This window comes from Hippopotamus amphibius, chromosome 10 (assembly GCF_030028045.1).
Source record: "Hippopotamus amphibius kiboko isolate mHipAmp2 chromosome 10, mHipAmp2.hap2, whole genome shotgun sequence".
In the NCBI taxonomy this organism is placed as follows: Eukaryota; Metazoa; Chordata; class Mammalia; order Artiodactyla; family Hippopotamidae; genus Hippopotamus; species Hippopotamus amphibius.
Window position 1 is genome coordinate 62,928,792 of NC_080195.1, and position 17,573 is coordinate 62,946,364.

Here is a 17,573-nt window from a genome sequence, read left to right on the forward strand (position 1 = left end):
AGTATGGAGGTGATTATCAGTGTGGAATCTGCCCTACTGGCTACCATCTCAATACATGGTCCAGACTGGCTTCACTGGCTGGAGATGAGCAACTACGTGGTGGGGAGGCGGGGGGGCGGGGGCAATAATGCAGGTGCTTGGAAAGTGGATCCTTGATCAGAAACGTGAAGCCCTGCTGCAAAGCCTTATCTGCTTTTGGTTTGTTTGCTTTTAAATATTGCAAAATCGGGGGAACGTCCATGAAGCAGCCTCATGAAAGGGAAGATGTAAACAGATGTCGATTTTCCTGCAAAGTTTATAGAGCTTAATAATCCTCACTTGCTTGGGCCTCGGTGAGCGCTGAGAGTTGCTGGGAGCTGCAGAATGTTCTAGGTGGGGAGGGGAAGCCAGGTGGTCATTAAAAAGTATTTCTGAATAAGCAGACACTCATTTCAACGCTGCTGAATCTTTTCCGCGTCAGCACACATACAAAGCTGCCAGATCTTCGTGTAGCTGAGAGGTGACTATGAAGGGGTATTGCCTGAGGAATAGGCCCTCCGTTTGACATCTGCAGGCCCCAAGGCCTGATCTGGAAGCTGGAAGAGAAACAAAGAGTTTCTGAAGGTGCTCGAGGTAGATGGCAAGTATTCAGACTCCCAATGGAGTGTGAGCTGTGCAGGGCTGGTCATGCCATCAGGAAACAGGGTCTCCTCCTCAGTAAGGTCCAGGGCTTGCTGTTGTCAGTATTAATGACTGTCCGAAGGCCTTACTACCTTTGAAAGTGTGATGTATTTGATCCAGTGATTACCTTTGGGATGACCTTGAGTAGTGATAAGACAATTCACACCTGTAGGAGCAGCACTAAGAGCCTTGGACATGGATGCCAAATCCTTCCTGAACTATCCTAAACGTCCCTATTCCCACTATTTTCTGAGGGAAAGATGGGACGGATCCCAGGCCAGGATAATCCTTCTAAGTGGGGAAGGATTTCCTAAGGGGAATCTACACATAAAACTATTAAGTCAGAATTTATGAAGGGTCTGAGATTTTATTTTGCCTGCAAGCTAACAAGGAAGCCTGCCAACTTTTATTTATGTGTACCATGATGCATATTTTTATTTAAATATTTATGATACACACAAATATATATAAATCTAATAGATCTGTATACACATAGGTGAGTATTTGTGTATATATATATATCTATCTACACATATGCACAGAAAAAATGAGACTTCTGTGTCAGAGACAAAGACCATTTATTGCTCTCAGCAAAAGCAGTGTGATGTTTGTACAATAGCGCCCACAGGGCTATGCAGTGAGGGCTAAATGAGGGCTACTCATGCAGCAGGATGAATTATTAGAGACGATTCCCACAATTAGGAAACTCTGATTTGCATCAGAGGGCTACTGGTGGCCTGCATATCCTCTCCTCTGGAAAGAGAAAAATCTTAACTTTAATCTGGAATTTAAGCTACTCTTCTTTGGGTACAGGAAAGGAGGTCTTTATCTTTCCTACCTTGAAGTATCTCTAGGGAAAGAGATGTGGCTAAGTTTCAGTATCCCAGAATGTCTCCTTACACAAATATTCTCTATTTTATTTCTTTTTAACAAGATTTTTTTTAAATGTTATTTATTTATTTATTTATTGAATTTATTGGCTGCATTGTGTTTTCGTTTTTGTGTGTGGGCTTTCTGCAGTTGCGGAGAGCAGGGGCTACTCTTCATTCTCTTCATTGCAGTGCACAGGCTTCTTATTGCAGTGGCTTCACTTATTGTGGAGCACGGGCTCTAGGCGCCTGGGCTTCAGCAGTTGCGGTGCGTTGGCTCAGTAATTGTGGCGCACAGGCTTAGTTCTCCGCGGCAGGTGGGATCTTCCCGGACCAGGGCTCGAACCCATGTCCCCTGCATTGGCAGGCAGATTCTTAACTACTGTGCCACCAGGGAGGCCCCTATTTTATTATTTTAAGTATTTTTTTAATTGAGGTGTAATTGACATATAACATTATATTAGTTTCAGGTATACAATATAATAGTTTGATACTTGCATATATGGCAAAATGTTCACCACGATAAATGTGGTTAATATCTGTCACTGAGCATAGCTACAAAGAAGTTTTTTCCTTGTGATCAGGACTTTTAAGATCTACCCTCTCAAGCAACTTTCAAATATGCAATAGAGTATTATTACCTATAGTCACCATGCCGTACATTATATCCCCAGGACATATTTTTTAACTAGAAGTTTGTACCTTTTGACCCCCTACACCCATTTCTCCCAGCCCCTCCATCGCCCACCTCAAGCCGTTCTCTTTATCTATGAGCTTGGATTTTGTTTTTGTTGTTGTTGTTGTTGTTTTAAATTCTACACATAAGCAAGATCATATGGTATTTGTCGTTCTCTAACTTGTTTCAGTTAGCATGATGCCCTCAAGGTTTATCCATGTTGTTGCAAATGATATTTCGTTCTTTTTTTGTGGCTGAATAGTATACCGGTCTATATATATACCATAACTTCATTTATCCATTCATCCATTGATGGACACTAAGGCAGGTTCCATACCTTAGCTATTGAAAATAATGGTACAAAGAACACCGTGTTACCAAAATCAGGTTCGGCTGGTCGCCACTCGGAAGTCAATACAAAGATGAATGTTGATTAGGAAAGGAAAGGTTGCTCTATTTAGGAGGCTGGGAGAAGTGTACTTGTGTCCCAACACCAACTCTGAAGATTCTGGTCAACCATGAAAGTTTTTAAGGGGGAAAGGGGGAAGTTAGTCACTATTAATCATCTGGGGAGGGGGTGAGAATCTTCGTCATCTTTCACCGCGTGAAGACTTGCTGAATACCTGTGCTCTTTCTTTAGATGCTATCTTGTTCGTGCAGTTTGCTCATAAGATTGCTGGAGGGGAAGCTGGGGAAAAGATCTAGTCATCTGTTAATTACTTATGCTTCATTTCTACTTCTTTAATTTAAGAAAAGTATCAACAATTAGGCAAAGCACTGCGTGATCAAAAGATCTGAAGGGTGTGCTTGGGCTCGAGGTTAGTGAAGCATGGGGGCACCTCGTGTAAAGGTTAGATTAAAATATAGATTTGTTAAATACTGTTTGATTCCATTCACACGAGGTACCTAGAACAGTCAAATTCATAGAGTCAGAAAGTACACTGGTAGATTCCAGGGGCCAGGGGTGGGGGTGGAGGGGGAGGAGGAATTGGGAGTTAGTATTTAATGGGGACAGAGTTTCAGTGTAGGAAGGTGAAAAATTCGGGGGAGGGATGATGGTGAGAGATGCCCAACACTGTGACTGGACTTGGTGCCACTGAACTGCACAGTTAAATATGGTTACAATAGCATGTTTATATTATGTGACTTTCACCACAATAAAAAACTTAAGTATATATCTATAGCTTTGCTAAAGTAATAAGACAAAGGGCCTTCTGCAAAGAGCTGCTTACAATGGCGGAACATACACTTTTTCAAATCAGTGTTTTCATTGTCTTCAGATAAATACCCAGGAATGGAATTGCTGGCTCAAATATCCCTAATTCAGCTGCAAATGTCTTTGCTTAGAGGACCCAGATAGTTCAGAAAGGTGCGATGTTCATGGAGAACTCTCTCTCAACAAAAACATGTAGGTAAGATAAAAAACCTCCTCCCTCAGTACAAATCCCTTTCGTTATGCACAGCCCTTCAGGAACATTTTATATAATTATACCACCTTATATAGTAGCATTTTGGAGAATGGAAGTAAGGGAAGTAAAGGAAAGTGTGACCGATTCCATGTTTACTCCTCTATATGGACCACGTGAGGAAAGCGACATCCTATTAAGGGACACTGGAGTCCAGCTGTTCCAGACCGTGACCATCAGTAACACGGATGGTGGTCAGAGGACTGGCAATAAGATGTAACATGAAGGAACATCTGTCCAGTGGATGATTCAATGGGAGACATGAGATAAACTCCTTCTTTCTCAAGGGATGATGGAAGAATGGGACTCGTGAAGCAGGGGAGACTTACACTTGAAGTACAAGAGTACCCTTATTTGCTCCAAGGTGAGCTGGCTTGATGAATTCCTCTCCTTGGCCTGGAGAGAGGCTGGACCGTCCCCAATCAGAGGAAGCCCAGCCTGAAAAGCTTGGCTCTTCACCCACCCTCTTCAGACAAAAACGTTTTTGACTTATCCACAGATGGCTCTTTTGCTAACTGTCTCCCTGGGCTTCACTGAAAGGAAGACGGAGGGCTTGTTTCTCCAGAAGACGTGAAGGAGTTCTGCCCTAAGATGAAAGCCCTTCTTGGCAGTGCAGTCCAGAGGTTCACCAGCACTCGCCTGCCTCAGTGTGGGCTGACCTTCTCGTGCCCGACCCCCGCAAGCCCCCCAGATTGTCAAGTTGCAGTTTGAGATTTCCAGCTTCTGCCCAACAGCTCACCCACAACTTCTATTGTTTCCTCTAAACCCCTATGGTAGGTGGGGAGGGCATTATGGGTTCTGAACCCAATTTCCAACGTGTGTCATTGGGGGATTTCCCCCCCATACCCCCAAGCAATACTCAGGACACCAGGTGGGTGTCCTACAAGTCAGCACAATTCTAACATGATCTACCTGAAAGATAGCATCAGATCCACAGGACACCAATTGCAAGCCCAGGTTGTTACCTCTGCTTCTGACTCACTGGCTATAAATCTGAGGTCCCCACAACCCCCTCCTTGGGTTTAATTAATTTGCTGGAGCAGCTCACAGAACTCAGGAGACCCATTTACTCACCGGATTACCAGTTTATTACAAAGAATATTAAAAGGACATGAATCAACAGGCAGATGAAGAGAGACGTAGGACAAGGTCCAAAACAAAGGGGCTTCTGTCCTCACGGGATTGGAACCTGTGGAAGCATTCTGGTTCCCCAACTTGGAAGCTCTCCAAACCCTCTCCTTTTGGGTTTTTATGGAGGCTTCATTATATAGGCATGACTGATTGAATCATTGGCCATTGGTGATTGAACTCAATCTTCAGTCCCTCTCCCCTCCCTGGAAATCAGGGGATGAATTGAAAGTTCCTCTATTCATGGTTGGTTCCCCTAGCAACAAGCTCCCATCCTTAGGTGCTTTCCTAAAGTCACCTCATTAATATAAACCCAGTTGTAGTGGAAAGGAGTTTATTATGAATAACAAGAGACCTATCTCACCTTTATGACTGTGAAGCAATTTCAGGAATTTAGGACAAGAGACCGAAAAGGGTTTGGGGATCTGTGAGTCAGGAGCCATGGACAAAGACCAAATACATATGAGAAATACATTTTGGTCACCTAAATGACCAAATACATATTGCTTATAAATTGCAATATTGCAGAGGGTGAAAATAATCTCATGAGATATAAAAATGGGGCTACTCTTTGTTTGAACCATGTGAAATTCTTTTCTTGATAATCAAAAAACAGGTAAGTATTGGCAATTTGATATGATTCACCTAATGGTTCTTCCTGCCTCAGAAGGCAATGTAGGGTACACATCCATTCCCCAAGTCAACTTCCACAATTTTAGCAAAGCACACACATGGATGACTCAAGCGTGTATCTCCAACTCCAACTTCTCTCCTGACCCACCAGACATCCACATTTGGATGTCACAAATTCATTACAGATTTGCTGATATGTCCCAACTAAAATCACCCTTCCTTCCTTTTCTCAGACCTACTCATTCTATATTCCTTATGACATATGGCTCCAATGTCTACCCAAAGTCACCAAGGTCTACTCAGGAGACTTCTTGGCTGCTCTTTCCTTGATCGTCACGTCCACTTGATAGACACATATATTAATAATATCTCCTTAGCAGTGGTCAATCTATTTCCTACTTCCCCACTGCCCTCTTCCAAGCCTTCAGAATTTCTTGCTTGTATTTAAGCAACAGCCTCCTAATTGTTTTCCCAGCCTCCCATTTTCTCACACCCCAAATCATGTGGAGTCCTTCAGAGGAAGAGTTCTGAAATGCAGATCTGATTGTTGCTCCTCTTCATGTTTCCTGTTGCCTTTATGGTAAAGTCTTCACCCCTTATGGACCATAAGACTTTTTTTTTAACAATATATTTGATTGATTGATTGATTGGCTGCATTGGGTCTTTGGTGGGTGGGCTTCTCATTGTGGTGGCTTCCCTTGTTGTGGAACACGGGCTCTAGGCGCTCGGGCTTCAGTAGTTGCAGTGTCTGGTCTCAGTAGTTGTGGCACATGGGCTTAGTTGTTCAGTGGCATGTGGGATCTTCCTGGACCAGGGATTGAACCAGTGTCCCCTGCGCCGGCAGGCAGATCCTTAACCACTGCGCCACTAGGGAAGCCTGTGGCCCATAAGACTTTGTATCTCATGGTTCTCAAAGGAAGATGGATCTAGCAGTATCATTCATTTAGGGTTATTTGGGGTTTCTCAGTGTTCAGGACGTTACTGACATTCAGTGGGAAAAGACCAGGGATGCTGAATATCCTGAATGGGAGATGCAGTTCTGTCCAAAGAACTGTCCCATTCAAAGACCGACAGCTCTTGAGTTGGAATACATTGGTTAGCTCCTGACCACTTCTCCAGTCTGATTTCTAGCTATTCAAACTTTTCAACTTTGTGCTGGAACCATCTTGTACTTTACAGTTCTTGAACCATCTTGAACTTTGCAGTTCTTGAACCATCTTGAACTTTGCAGTTCTTGAACCATCTTGAACTTTGCAGTTCTTGAACCATCTTGAACTTTGCAGTTCTTGAACCATCTTGAACTTTGCAGTTCTTGAACCATCTTAAACTTTGCAGTTCTTGGAGGTGGCTGTTATCTTATGCCCCTGTCTTTGTCTCTCCCTCCCTGTCCCACAAGCTCCAAGTACCAGCTTCTTAATTTGCCAACTCCTCTCTACTTATCCTTCTAGAACTCTGCTCAGATGTTTTAATTCTGAGATTCCATAATTCTGGAGCTCCCTGGGCTCCAAAGCATCTCACATCTCTCTCTCTCTACTACTGTGTTTATACTGTCTCTTCTTTTGTAGGTATCGCCCCTTCCCCTGTGAGCCCTAAAGGGCAAGATAGGGAGGCCAATTTCTGTATTGCTAGCATAGAACTAACTTACTGTAGTTTCTCAGAGAATTTTTAAAACAATAGAATATCTTCCACTTTTTGCCAAGATTTTTTAAATCTGAAAATTGGTACATCTGCTCGGTAAAAATTCAAACAGTATAAGAAGGAAGACCATGCAGCATAATGGATAGGGTTACCTGAGTTTGAATCCAGGCTTCACTGCTTAACTTCCCTGGCTCTCCATTTCCACATCTGGAAAGTGGAGGTAATAATAGCAGCACTATTGTATAGCCATTAAGCCCAAGTGATAAAGAGGTTGATCTCAAGTTTCAGCTCTGCCACCTACTAGCTGTGTGACCTTGGGCAAGTTACTTGGCATCTCTGTGCCTCAGTTTATACAAAGGTAAACTAAAGATAACAAAATCTGTCCTACAGGTATTTGGATGATTAAATGAAATGATACATACCTAGCACTTAAAACACGGCCTGGCATAGGGTAAGTACTCAATAAATGTTAACTAATATTATTAATAACAGCAAAAATATTATAAAAGGGTATATATTGAAGACACTGGTTTCTCTTACCAATAACAACATTTATTAATATTTTGTTTTACTCTAGAAATTGTATGTGTATATCTAGTGATATATTTATTTTTCAAAAACAAATAGGTGTAAATTATGCATTCCTTATTTTCCCCATTTACAATATGCTTAGAGACCTTTGTCTAATAGCACATGTAGCTCTAACTACATTCACCCCAGATACTTCTCTCTTCCCTTAATAGAAGACAGTCTCAATTACTCTCTAAAATATCATGGTTTTTGGTCTCCAGACTTCCTCAGTGATCTTCTACATTGCCCCATGCAAATGTCCTGGGGCCGTCTTGTCTTTAACTTGACTCTTTTTCAAGGCCTCTTACCAGACAGTCCTCCACCCCCACAGGCCTTATAGTCTTTGGGATCCATACAACCTGAATTTTCATCAGTTAATAGTTACAAGTAACTGATTACCACTGTTAAAAATGATCAAAGAAGACAATGTAGGTGATACAAACAAACTTTATTTAACACTTCATGAAATGAACAACCTCCTTTTGGAGAACGTCAAAATGGGGTGGGAGTCAGGAAGCTTTTGTAGGATGAGGAAGGAGCAAGGAAGTAAGTAGAGACCCCAGAGCTGGCTTCGTGTTTGGAGCGTTTCCAGGGACACAGAAGTTGTCTAAGTTTTGATTTGCTGACCTGGCACCCTGGGCATAAGCAGTTCCACCTTGGGTCAAGAAACTTATTTCAACACTACACAGGAAGAACCACGTGGAAGTGTATGCTCACAGATGGCCGCAGCTGGGCAGAAGGGGGACTCATGCTCCTTCATCTTTCTAGAAGGGGAAATGATTTGTTACTGTCAGAAATCTGATACAAATTTTAGAAGTACAAAAACTCAGTTACATAAATTATAAAACATAATTCGTGATTCTATTTGTTTTGTGACAACTTAAAAAATGACTAATTTGTCATCAATGTAGAAAATAAATACAGATCACTACCCTCTCCAAGTGGTAGTTTCCACTTCCTCCCTCCCCGGCAAATATTATAGTCATCCTGTTCCCATGGATGCAATTCAGTGTTGGAAGTGGAGGAGGCTGGAGGGAGCGGAGGGCAGGAAGAGAGGATCCAGATGGAAGAGGTGGGAAAATGTCAGAGAGAAATTTCCCTTGCGTCCCAATTTTGCCCGGAGCTGCTTCTGCCTGGAGCTCTACAACAAAAACGGTTCAGAAAAGAAGCCAAAGAGAGAAAAACTCTTTTGTGAAGCTTTCCGGGCATAGACACGTCTGAAAAGCTAATTGTGTTTCTTCCCAATCATGCAGGTCCACAGTCACCCATGTCCAACCTGCACAAAGACTGAGACGATAAACCTACTTCACAAAAGTTTCTGGAATCCAGGCTTCTTTTCAGAGACAAAAATCGCTTGAAATGTACAGTTTCTCTCTAGAGGCTTTGTTCATTGCAGCCCTATGTGCAGCTGTCAACTGAGGAAGCAAAGGCGGGAGTCAGCATCTCGTCCTGGGGATCCATCTTCTGGGGATTTCAGAAGACACCAGGCAGTGTTGTGAGCTGTGGGGAAACATCCCACCTCTGCCCTGGAGGAGCAATTCATCTTGCTACTGTATTTTGTGTAGAATCAACCGTTTATCAATCAGATAGAGGTTTTGCTACTTTCCTTCATCCTGGTAGTCCATTTCCGCCCAATCAAGCAGGTTGGCTGAGCAGAAATACTAGCCTGTTCATCCCAGTGTCTGGAAATGCCAGATGGACTTCTTCTAAACCCTGGGCTGCTTTCCACTGAACGAGGCCACGCCTCCATCCAGAAGGTTCTGCTCGGCAAGTCAGCCAGGTGCTGCCCCTGGGCTGCCGGCAGGTCGGGCCGCTAGCAGTCAGGACCTCGTGTTGGGCTGTGAGGACCGGAGGTTCCCATTCCCCTCTAATATGCAGTGAGCCGGGGTGAAGCGGTAGAGAGCCTGGGTTTACAGAGAGCTTCTAGCAACTTTCCTTACTAGTGCCGCGACTTCTTCCTCATACGTAGCATTCAGTGCATTGTTAGCTATTACAATGAACAGGTATTAGTGGCCAGATGTCCCCAGCCCTAAGGCACTGCTGTCCTCTTGTCCCTTGCTTCTCACAGCGCATCCGTAGACTAGGTTCATCTTCACCACCTGGGAGCTTATTAGAAATGCAGACTCTTGAGCCCCACCCTAGAATGATGGAATCAGAATCTGTGTTTTCTCAAGATCCCAGGAGGTTCCCACGTGCACAGTTTGAGAGGCCCTGAAGCCTAGTAGTCACACTTCCTGCCTCCTGGAAAGGGCCAGCCCACCCACTCTGCTTATTCAGAAGAGCAGTCTCCCCCGGCATTCTCCCTGTGGTGAACAGTCTTCCTACAACCCGCATCTGGACACGTGGTCCAATCAGATATGAATTGACCTAATGGGAACAGTGGGACCGAACATTTGACATTGAGATTGGCTATCACCATATTTAACCTCCATTTCATAACCATTTTGCTTTCCTTTTTCTGAAAAGGGTAGAGAATTATTTCAAAACATTCCTCCCCAGTTGAGTCATGGATGATGCTGTATGGTGGCTTTTTATAGACTTCTCTGCCAAAACATTTCTTTTAAGGAAAAAAAAGAGTCCCTACCAGACACACCATGGGAATCTGTCTCCTTCCCACCTGGCTCCTGGAGGTCAGTCGCCGTGCTGATGGAGCTGGTCCGCGTGGCCACCTGGCCTCCCCCTGCAGTGAATGTCACAGATTCTGTCTATTAAGTGCCCCTTTCTTACATCTGCACATGCAGGACACCGGGCCATTTGCAGCGGCAGTTTTGGGACGTGACCCACACTGCATTCTTGCAGCAATTCTTCATCGGGACCCACTGAATTAGAGGCAGAGGCAGCTGCTACTCCTAAAACCCAGCTTCCTGGCCCAAGGCCTCTGCCAAGCATCTGTGACACCATGCAGACCCTGTTTCGAATCAGCAATGCTGCCTGGACTGCACGCGGTGACTTTGAAGATGTGTGCAAACAGAGATCTAATTCATGTTTGGTTAAAATATCCTATTTTTCCAATTTGCTATCCTAAAAAAATATGTCTGTCTACTGTGTGAAACTTTCGGCAGGAATGAACTTCATCACATATCCTTAACCAAGACCTGTGCAGTTCATAGGCTGCATGGGAATTGGTCCGAGACCAGTGGAACCAAGGAAGGGGCTGGCTGCAGGTTTTGAAAGTAGAAAGTCATTCAGAGGTTGGTCTTTTGCAGGTAATAGAAACCCAACTCACACCAGCTCAGGTTAACTTAGTAACTGGGAAGAGTGCTGGTTGGCTCACGGGTAGAAGAGAGAGTTGAGAACCAGGGTGTTGGGAACTCTAATGAGAGATGATGTAATGCTTCTAGGAATTTCTCTCCTTGCTCTCTCTCTGTGTGTGTGTGTGTGTGTGTGTGTGTGTTTACATACACTCAGGCTGGTTTCCCCTTTGCCACTAGAGATAATGGCTGCAAGGAGCTCTTTGACTTGTTTTTCTCTTGTGTGACCCTAAGGGGTCAGCAAATCATTGGCCTGGTGGCCTGTTTTTGCACGTCCCTAACTCCACACATGGCAAGCTAGGAATGGTTTTAAATTTTTAAAGCCTTGTAAAACAGCAAACAAGGAAAGCTATGAGGCAGGACTCTATGTGGGCTGCAAAGCCTAAAATATTTACTATCTGGCCCTTCACCAAAAAAAAAATGGTCTGACTCCTGAAGAGAAAAAGACAGTTTTTCACCCCCTCCACCAGTTCCAGCAGAAATGGCCCTGAGAGACAAATTCCTGGGGCAGTCACTGTGGCAAGAGAGGTCCAGGGATTCTGATGGACCAGGCTTGCTTCATATGACCCCTGGGTTCTTGGGGGGCAGGACTGTTCTACCAAGAAAAAGCAGGTTGCAGTTCCCAAAAGAAAGAGGCAGAATCAGGCAAGTCAACCAACAGAAAACCCACAGGAAACAAGATGACACTCTTAAAAGAGGGCTCTTTCCAAAGGCATGGTCCGTGGCGCGGGATGGAGGAAACCTAGGCCTGAAGGGGCAGGGAGGGGACCGTGAGCTAAATCTACAGGAGCTGTGACCGTGAGATGGGCCACCGGGTTGGAGAGTGGGGGAAGAACACAGCCACGGCCAAACTGCCACCCGCCGGGGAGGAAGCTCCCCCTGTCCCGCCCTCCAGCCTCCTGCCCGTGCCCCCCACTGGCCACACCAGCCAGAAGCCAGCAGCACATCCTAGAGGTCCGCCTCCTGGGCACAGGGCACGGGGCACGTGGAGAAGAGTCTGGAGCGGGTCCAGGGCAGCAAACGGAGACAATGCGGACCGTCCACGGAGACAGGTCTGTACTCCGAGCCCACGCGGGGCCGGCCTCCCCGGCTCCCGGGCTGTGCGGTCGGGGGGCCTGAGCTTGGACGGGCCCCAGGCTTGGCTCGGTGCTCTGCCGCCGTCCTCATGACATTCCTCATAATTTTTGAACACGGGGCCCCGTGCTTTCCTTTTGCCCTCGGCCCCACAAATTGCACAGCCAGGCCTCACCCTATATTTATGACTGTGTAATCTCAGCGAGTCCTTTCATCTCTTCTGCCCTTCAGTTCCCCTATCTGCAAAGTGATATGAGTGATATCTTCCTCTCAGGGTTGAAGAGCACACGAGGTTTGTCCGTGAAGGGCCTGCTGCAGAGAGTGAGCCGCCAGCTGGGACGGCCCTCCCTCTCCCTCAAGGGTTCTTCCCCTGCTTTCCTCAAACACGGACCTTGACAGCTCTGGGCAGCAACTCAGGAAAGGAGAGGGGGCCCTAAAACGCACCCTGACGGAAAGAATCCCGATCTCATCTCAGGCCCAGAGCGGATCAGGAGGGAGGACGTGACAGCGGAGGGGAGGGGTGGCCGGTTGTTTGGCTGCTAGTCACTCAGAGACCATCAGAGATAAACCTGGGGAAACTGGAGTCCACAAACGTGGGAAACCTGCTCGCTAGGTCGCAGGCGTACTGCACGGCAGAGCTTGACCTCCACTCAGGACTTCTGGGGACACGTCCGGGGAGCTCTGCACCCCCTCCTGTTGACAAGGAGGCTGTGAGACTGAGGGGCATCCGATGCCCCCACCCGCGTAAGCACACCCACCTCTAAGCCTGGAAACACCTCAGGGTTACCGAATCGGAACGCTAGGACAACCGACCACGCACAGCTAACTGGGGTATACGCTACAGCGACTCACGTCATTGCCTTTCTTTGCTTCTTCACTTTCCCTCTATAAGTCTTTCCTCTGATCTCTTCAGGTTTGCCACTGCCCCATTAGAATGCTCAGATAAACGCTTAATATGTTCCACACGCCTCCGTTTATCTTTTAACAGAACGTATTCGTACACGCAGCAGAAACTGGACATGGTTTGACTTCAGTATAAGACTTGGGAATTAGTACCGATCTGTTGTGGTACAACTTGTTGGTTAACAATTTGCATTTTCTCCTCCCTCCCCAAGAAGTCCCCTCCGTCCTTCCTCCTCTGCACTCCCAATTGGAAGAAACTCAGGTTTTTATTTCCTTGCGGGTGTGTGCTAGCATCATAGGTGCCGTGGGCCTTGAACCGAGGGGCTTCGGGACTCTGATAAAGGCCCTGGCACGAGGTCCTCAATGTGTCTCAGAGCTGAACGGAATCTGGATGAAAAGTTCATCTTCTCCACATAATGCCTGGGCTCTCAACGGTCAATGTTTTGTGAGTCTCGTTAAGGTGAAATAATTCTGTTCTTCCTGACTCACAATTTTCTGCCTGCTTATATACCTAAAGGCTTTTTCCAATTCTGGTCAGAGGAGTTTTTTTTAATGCAAAATTGTCTTATGTGCCACAGCAAGCTTTAATCTGGTGAGGACAGTCTGTTTCTCCCAGCAACATCAAGGGTACTAGATGAATGGGGGTCAGCTGGGTAGTTTGAAGAGACGCCTTGGTAATCCGTTAAACAAAGCTGGGAATTTTCCGAAGAATGTTTAGCAAAGATACTACAGTTTGAAGTGAATAGGAAGGGTTTTGTTCGCAAGCTCTGTCTCGCTGTTGGATTCGAAGAGTTGTTCAGCCCCAAAAAGAACATCAATGTCTTACTTGGAAATTAAACACACACACACACAAAAGGCTTCTTTTCTGCCCACATTGAGCTTTGCTTAACTGTAGAATAGTTCATCATGGCTGAAAATATGTGTCTTTGCCTTTGATCCAAAGCAAATGCTGTAGAGGAAAAAAGATACCATATCTTTTGTCTTGGGGAAAATGAATTGTCAAGGATTGTGCTTCAGAAAGATCAATGAAAGACCCAAATGATTCTGCAGAGGGAGATCTTGGAGTTTGGGCTGTGGATTGGGAGTCAGGGCCCCATGTTCCTGACCTTAGGGAGGCACTTAAGCTCTTTGTACCTTTATTCCTCCATTTGAAAATCAGGGATAATACCTGCTGCCTACTTAACCTTAAAGGGATATGTGAGGATTAGCCAATTAAAGTTTGCCAGGTGCTTGGAAACCGATGGAGGGAAAAATCTGTATGAACATAAAGTATTACTATCACTCCCCCGTCTTCCTTTTCTCCCTCTCTTTCAGAGGATTGCTCTCCTGGGAGACTCAGTGACCATCACTCGTGGTTTTGCTCCTGGTTGCTATTGTGGAAAGGGGCTTTTTTCATTTTAGGAGCAATTTATTAAGTGGTTTGTTTGAAATTGGTCCTTTCTATACCATCAAGGGGAGGTTTCCAAACCAAAGCATCCTAGACTGATGACCAATGGCTCACACCTGGCACGGTTTCTTTTGGGATTATCTTTAGAATCCTGAAGAGAGATGAAAACAACAATTTTCAGGTAAAATAGTAAGTATAATTTGGAAAAATTTGCCCATTAGTGATGCAAAGTTAGTGAAGTGGAAAAATAAAGTCAATTTAGAACCCTTGTTTCAACCCTTAAAGAAATTACCCTTTTAACCAAAACAATAATAATACTTTATATTTATAAACATTGCCCCTCTGGTTCTTACAACCACCTGTAAAATGAACATAACACAATTTGGTCATATTATACTCTCTTTACAGTTGAAAAAACTGAAATACAGAGAGATTTAGCGAATGAGGGGCAAAGCCAGAACTAGACTCTAAATTTCTATGTTTTTTAGTTCCAAGAGCAGCAGATTTTCCCTTGCTCCTCTCTTTTGGCTGTGGCCTAAATGACGTTAAAAGTCCAAAACTTGTTGCTTTGGTACCCTGATATGTTTTTTCCCACACCATTCAACAACTCAGTTCTGACACTACCTGGAGATAGCATCAGATCTCACACGTTAAGGGTTGTCCTAAAAGACTGCCCCTCTCTCCGCTTCAGAGGCTGCTCGAAAGTCCAGGTTGTCACCTGTGTCATCACGCAGAGGTCCTAATGACCTGTCTCCTTGGGTTCAACTAATTTGCAGCTTACAGAATTCAGAGAAACATTTTACTTACAAAATTGCTGGTTTATCATAAAAGGATGTAACTTAGGAAGAGCTCAACGGAAGATACGCATAGGGCAAGGTATGGGGAAGAGGCAAGGAGCTTCCATGCCCTCTCCAAGGGTGCCAGTGTCCCCAGATCTCCACGTGTTCACCAACCTGGAAGCTTTCCAAATCCCATCCTTGTAGGTTTCCATGGAGGCTTTATTACTTAAGCATGGTTGATTAAGTCACTGGCCATTGGTGATTGAACTCAATCTCCAGCCCCCTCCTTTTCCTGGCCTGGGGAGGGGGGGACTGAAAGTTCCAACCCTCTCATCACTACCATCCTCTGGTTACCTAGGGACTTTCCAAAAGTCACCTCATTAATGTAACAAAAGACACTTTACTGCTTTCAGTACTTAGGAAATTTCAAAGGCTCTAGGAGGTCTGTGCTAGGAAGAGTGGATGAAAACCAAATACATATTTCTTATTATAAATTACGATCTCATCGGTACACTTTCCTTTACTTCGCAGACTATTTGGTCCTGTGCAACGTATCTAATCTGATGTGAGAACCTGTAGAAAGCCTGGAAGAGAATGTCCTTCCCAAAACCACTTCCTGTGTGCTAAGGGATCATGGTGCCCAATGCACAGAATTCCCTAAGGAAAGCTGGGAAGGCAGGACTGGGAATTCTTATTGGAACAGCATTCATCCCTCAGTATCTGACTTTCTAATTCCACCCAAGCTATTGCTCTGCTATGTCTAGAACTGGGTAAGCAGTCAGTCTATCAGGAATATTTGGTAGGTCCTAATGCATAGATGGAAAATCATTATTGTTAAAAAACAAAATTCGAGTAAGTAAATTTTAAAGATTTTATTGGCCTTATTCAATGAGTCATGAATGGGGCAGCATCCAATCTCGCAGATAGACAGGAGCTCGGTGGTGCTGTACAAAATGAAAGACTTTCGTAGGCAGAAGGAATAAGTTACAAGAAAGTTATACTAGGCAAAAAATCAGGTTGGTTTTTGCAACGTTACTTTCCTTTAGGGGATGGTGAGGTCGAGCCGGCAGATGACCTAACTAGTGCTGATCAGGCAGTTCCTGACGGACTGGTTTTAAGATTCCATTTCTGGGAGAGCTTAAGCTGTAATTAAATTAAGTCTAGTTTGGTGACATGGAACTTAGCATAAGTGACTCCATTTTGGGCTTGTTGTCTTGTTTTTCACATCATTGTGTGGGATATAATGGATGTGGTGATATATCAACAAGATCCTTCTTTCAGGACCAACACTGTCATTCCCCCAGATTCTGGGAAACTCTCAGCTGAAGCTCCTCTCCAAGAATTGGCAACAGCCAAAGACACCTGCACCCACCAAGGTCACCCTCCCTACCTTGTGGCAGGATGTTTGACTTGGAATGGGTGTGGTTTATGAAGGTCCAACACCCTTGCCTCAGGGCATGACAACTCCGAAGGACCACATGATGGTCCAGAACTCTTCTTAAGATTGGTTGAGGCCTTCGTTATAATTCCATGACAGTTCAATTTCTCCCTAGGTCCAACCCTTTTCCCCCATCATCTCCTGAGAGCACTCTCTCAATAACCTCCTGTACACAGTTCTAAGAATTTCAGAGCCTGTTTGCTAGGGAACCCGACCGGCCACATAGTACCAGAAGGGGCCCAAGAAACAGACTTCAGCCAGCTGGCAATGAGGACTCCATCGTTGGTGGGAGGTGAAGCATTAATAGCCCTTGGCATGTACTTGCAGTACAATCGTAAAAACTTTTTCCAGTGATAAACTAGGATGGAATACTGGTGGAAGGAAATTGTACTCACGAGTATCCTATATTTGGCATTGGAGAGTTTTGTGGTAAATGGTAATTGTAAGGATTTTGAAACCAAATGACTGTTGCTGAGAGCCATCCACGCATCAGAGAATGTCAATGAAGGCAACTAACCATCAATATAAGCAAAGTATCAAAGCCAGAAGAGGGGCCTCCTTGGCAATATTTAAAGGGACTCTCATCTCCTATAGCAGGCAGGCAGAAAAATCTGAGGCTCAAGGCCAGGATTTAAGTATAAAAGTAGCAGAGCTCCATGAAGGTTGATATTTCACCTTGATAGTTTGCCTACCCTAAGATCACGCCCTGTTTGAGAAGGACCTTAAGAGTTAGGATGAGGAATCTAAATTTTTACATTCTGCTAGACTCTCTGGGCCAAGAAAAAAGGCCCATTCCTTCCTGTTAAAGGCTAGTTCTTCCTCCTTACTTGAAGATGACACAGAAGCTTCTACCTTGCAAAGCAATGTGTACCCACTCCCATAATCTACCACACACCCCCTTGTAATCAGCAGAAGAATAACTTAGGGTCAAGTCACAATATAACCCAGCCAGGGAAGTGTGGGAATTGCAAAGCAAGTAAAGGGTTTATACACCCAAGGAGCTAAAAGATGTAACCCATATTTACTTATCAAGAGCCAGAAGAATACGAATGGACTGGATTCTTGGAGGTGCTGGATTAAAGGGGATGGACTATAAAGTCG